The sequence below is a fragment of the Stegostoma tigrinum genome, unplaced genomic scaffold (assembly GCF_030684315.1).
Source record: "Stegostoma tigrinum isolate sSteTig4 unplaced genomic scaffold, sSteTig4.hap1 scaffold_295, whole genome shotgun sequence".
NCBI classification, from domain to species: Eukaryota; Metazoa; Chordata; class Chondrichthyes; order Orectolobiformes; family Stegostomatidae; genus Stegostoma; species Stegostoma tigrinum.
In genome coordinates, this window is record NW_026728223.1 from 22,501 (window position 1) to 27,500 (window position 5,000).

Here is a 5,000-nt window from a genome sequence, read left to right on the forward strand (position 1 = left end):
TCGGAGCCTGAGCCCGAGCGGGGCGTCGGTTCCCGAGGTGGGCAGGAGTCGCTGTGCCCGTGAGGCTGCCTGGCCGAGTCGGAGTGCTGTGGGACGGCGGGGAGCGGGTTTTCCCTGGCGAGGGGGCGACCCCGAGGAACTCGGCCGGCGGGGAGGCGTTCCGGCCCGGGCGAGGGGCGCGGACCCGACCGGAGACGTCCAAAACCTTGAAAGGGGTAAGCGGGAAAAGGTCAGCAAAGTGCCCGAAGCAGTAAGGCGAAAAAGCCGTCGGAACCTCCGAAAATGTCCAAAAGCGTGAAATCAGTAACCAGGAAAATGCATAAAAATGGCCAAAAGTGTGAAATCAGTAAGCAGGAAAAGTCGGGAAAAGTGTCTAAAAATGCTTGGAAATCTGAGGAAAATGCCCGAAAATGAGGCCCCTCGGTCGGGAGGAGGAAGTCGAAAATCCCCGTGCCCGACGAGGGAAGTCAGTAACCAGAAGGAAAAACTTAGAAAAAAATTCTAAGTGTCAAAAAAAATTCTAAGTGTCAAAAAAAATTCTAAGTGTCAAAAAAAATTCTAAGTGTCAAAAAGAATTCTAAGTGTCAAAAAAATTCTAAGTGTCAAAAAAATTCTAAGTGTCAAAAAAAATTCTAAGTGTCAAAAAGAATTCTAAGTGTCAAAAAAAATTCTAAGTGTCAAAAAAAATTCTAAGTGTCAAAAAAAATTCTAAGTGTCAAAAAAAATTCTAAGTGTCAAAAAAATTCTAAGTGTCAAAAAAAATTCTAAGTGTCAAAAAAAATTCTAAGTGTCAAAAAAAATTCTAAGTGTCAAAAAAAATTCTAAGTGTCAAAAAAATTCTAAGTGTCAAAAAAAATTCTAAGTGTCAAAAAAAATTCTAAGTGTCAAAAAAAATTCTAAGTGTCAAAAAAAATTCTAAGTGTCAAAAAGAATTCTAAGTGTCAAAAAAAATTCTAAGTGTCAGAAAGGGAAATGAGTAACCAAGAAGAGAAATGAGTAACCAAGAAATCAGTAACCAACAGGAGAAATGAGTAACCAAGAAGAGAAATGAGTAACCAAGAAATCAGTAACCAACAGGAGAAATGAGTAACCAACGGGAGAAATGAGTAACCAACGGGAGAAATGAGTAACCAACGGGAGAAGTCAGTAACCAACGGGAGAAATCAGTAACCAAAGGGAGAAGTCAGTAACCAACGGGAGAAATCAGTAACCAACAAGAGAAATGAGTAACCAACGGGAGAAATCAGTAACCAAAGGGAGAAGTCAGTAACCAACGGGAGAAATCAGTAACCAAGCTTATTTTTGGTTGGTTACTGACTTCTCCGTTCAACTTGGAGCTGCCCTTGTGCACGATCAAGGAGGGGTATTATCCGCCACGGGGGCTTAATTTTCGCCTAAGGGGAGCGATTTGGAGGCCGTGGCCGGGTGAGGCGCGCCTCTCGAAGGGGAGGGATTTGAATTTCGGCTGCATTGAGGGTAGCTGCCCGCTGTTGTGGGTTTTTGGAGCCTGAGCCCGTTCAACTTGGAGCTGCCCTTGTGCACGATCAAGGAGGGGTATTATCGGCCACGGGGGCTTAATTTTCGCCTAAGGGGAGCGATTTGGAGGCCGTGGCCGGGTGAGGCGCGCCTCTCGAAGGGGAGGGATTTGAATTTCGGCTGCATTGAGGGTAGCTGCCCGCTGTTGTGGGTTTTTGGAGCCTGAGCCCGTTCAACTTGGAGCTGCCCTTGTGCACGATCAAGGAGGGGTATTATCGGCCACGGGGGCTTAATTTTCGCCTAAGGGGAGCGATTTGGAGGCCGTGGCCGGGTGAGGCGCGCCTCTCGAAGGGGAGGGATTTGAATTTCGGCTGCATTGAGGGTAGCTGCCCGCTGTTGTGGGTTTTTGGAGCCTGAGCCCGTTCAACTTGGAGCTGCCCTTGTGCACGATCAAGGAGGGGTATTATCGGCCACGGGGGCTTAATTTTCGCCTAAGGGGAGCGATTTGGAGGCCGTGGCCGGGTGAGGCGCGCCTCTCGAAGGGGAGGGATTTGAATTTCGGCTGCATTGAGGGTAGCTGCCCGCTGTTGTGGGTTTTTGGAGCCTGAGCCCGTTCAACTTGGAGCTGCCCTTGTGCACGATCAAGGAGGGGTATTATCGGCCACGGGGGCTTAATTTTCGCCTAAGGGGAGCGATTTGGAGGCCGTGGCCGGGTGAGGCGCGCCTCTCGAAGGGGAGGGATTTGAATTTCGGCTGCATTGAGGGTAGCTGCCCGCTGTTGTGGGTTTTTGGAGCCTGAGCCCGTTCAACTTGGAGCTGCCCTTGTGCACGATCAAGGAGGGGTATTATCGGCCACGGGGGCTTAATTTTCGCCTAAGGGGAGCGATTTGGAGGCCGTGGCCGGGTGAGGCGCGCCTCTCGAAGGGGAGGGATTTGAATTTCGGCTGCATTGAGGGTAGCTGCCCGCTGTTGTGGGTTTTTGGAGCCTGAGCCCGTTCAACTTGGAGCTGCCCTTGTGCACGATCAAGGAGGGGTATTATCGGCCACGGGGGCTTAATTTTCGCCTAAGGGGAGCGATTTGGAGGCCGTGGCCGGGTGAGGCGCGCCTCTCGAAGGGGAGGGATTTGAATTTCGGCTGCATTGAGGGTAGCTGCCCCGCTGTGGTGGTTTTTCGGAGCCTGAGCCCGAGCGGGGCGTCGGTTCCCGAGGTGGGCAGGAGTCGCTGTGCCCGTGAGGCTGCCTGGCCGAGTCGGAGTGCTGTGGGACGGCGGGGAGCGGGTTTTCCCGGGCGAGGGGGCGATCCCGAGGAAGGGGAGCGATTTGGAGGCCGTGGCCGGGTGAGGCGCGCCTTTCGGAGGGGAGGAATTTGAATTTCGGCTGCATTGAGGGTAGCTGCCCGCTGTTGTGGGTTTTTGGAGCCTGAGCCCGAGCGGGGCGTCGGTTCCCGAGGTGGGCAGGAGTCGCTGTGCCCGTGAGGCTGCCTGGCCGAGTCGGAGTGCTGTGGGACGGCGGGGAGCGGGTTTTCCCGGGCGAGGGGCCGATCCCGAGGAAGGGGAGCAGTTCCGAGGCCGTGGCCGGGTGAGGCGCGCCTTTCGGAGGGGAGGAGTTTGAATTTCGGCTGCATTGAGGGTAGCTGCCCCGCTGTGGTGGTTTTTCGGAGCCTGAGCCCGAGCGGGGCGTCGGTTCCCGAGGTGGGCAGGAGTCGCTGTGCCCGTGAGGCTGCCTGGCCGAGTCGGAGTGCTGTGGGACGGCGGGGAGCGGTTTTTCCCGGGCGAGGGGGCGACCCCGAGGAACTCGGCCGGCGGGGAGGCGTTCCGGCCCGGGCGAGGGGCGCGGACCCGACCGGAGACGTCCAAAACCTTGAAAGGGGTAAGCGGGAAAAGGTCAGCAAAGTGCCCGAAGCAGTAAGGCGAAAAAGCCGTCGGAACCTCCGAAAATGAGTAAAAGCCCGGAAGGAGTAAGGTGGAGAAGTCAGCAAAGTGCCCGAAATGTCCGAAGCAGTAAGGCGAAAAAGCCGTCGGAACCTCCGAAAATGAGTAAAAGCCCGGAAGGAGTAAGCGGGAAAAGTCAGCCAAGTGCCCGAAATGTCCGAAGCAGTAAGGCGAAAAAGCCGTCAGAACCTCCGAAAATGAGTAAAAGCCCGGAAGGAGTAAGCGGGAAAAGTCAGCCAAGTGCCCGAAATGTCCGAAGCAGTAAGGCGAAAAAGCCGTCAGAACCTCCGAAAATGAGTAAAAGCCCGGAAGGAGTAAGCGGGAAAAGTCAGCCAAGTGCCCGAAATGTCCGAAGCAGTAAGGCGAAAAAGCCGTCAGAACCTCCGAAAATGAGTAAAAGCCCGGAAGGAGTAAGCGGGAAAAGTCAGCCAAGTGCCCGAAATGTCCGAAGCAGTAAGGCGAAAAAGCCGTCAGAACCTCCGAAAATGTCCAAAAGCGTGAAATCAGTAACCAGGAAAATGCTTAAAAATGGCCAAAAGTGTGAAATCAGTAAGCAGGAAAAGTCGGGAAAATGCATAAAAATGGCCAAAAGTGTGAAATCAGTAAGCAGGAAAAGTCGGGAAAATGCATAAAAATGGCCAAAAGTGTGAAATCAGTAAGCAGGAAAAGTCGGGAAAAGTGTCTAAAAATGCTTGGAAATCTGAGGAAAATGCCCGAAAATGAGGCCCCTCGGTCGGGAGGAGGAAGTCGAAAATCCCCGTGCCCGACGAGGGAAGTCAGTAACCAGAAGGAAAAACTTAGAAAAAAATTCTAAGTGTCAAAAAAAATTCTAAGTGTCAAAAAAATTCTAAGTGTCAAAAAAAATTCTAAGTGTCAAAAAAAATTCTAAGTGTCAAAAAAAATTCTAAGTGTCAAAAAAAATTCTAAGTGTCAAAAAAAATTCTAAGTGTCAAAAAAAATTCTAAGTGTCAAAAAAATTCTAAGTGTCAAAAAAATTCTAAGTGTCAAAAAAAATTCTAAGTGTCAAAAAAAATTCTAAGTGTCAAAAAAAATTCTAAGTGTCAAAAAAATTCTAAGTGTCAAAAAAAATTCTAAGTGTCAAAAAAAATTCTAAGTGTCAGCGGAGGAAAGTCGGTGGGGAAGGGGAAAAATCCGAAAATCCACGCCGGGTTGGAGTTCCAGGGCCCCGCTGGAGGGGTGGGAATTCGCCCCGGCGCCTTGCCCCGTTGCAATAAAGTGTCCGCAGCCCGAAAACTTTAACTTTGAAAAATCACGGAAGTCGGCAAGGGGGACGATCCGAGTACCGTTTGCGGGCTTTCGGTGCCTCATCGTCGGACTGAAATTTCAAATTCGCCCCCAAAGTGCAACTCGTCATTTTCGGCCGGGGGGGTTGGCGGGGTACCCGGAGATTTTCGGGAACACGTTTTTTAGAACAAAATGGCGGCTCGGGACCACTTTGAGACGGGCCCGAGGAACGGTTCCAAAGACGGTGGGCGGCAATTTGGAACTCGTGTGCATGCCAAAGAGCTCTCGGAGGTCGGATTTTGAACACTTTGTCGAATTTTGAACACTTTGTCGAATTTTGAACACTTT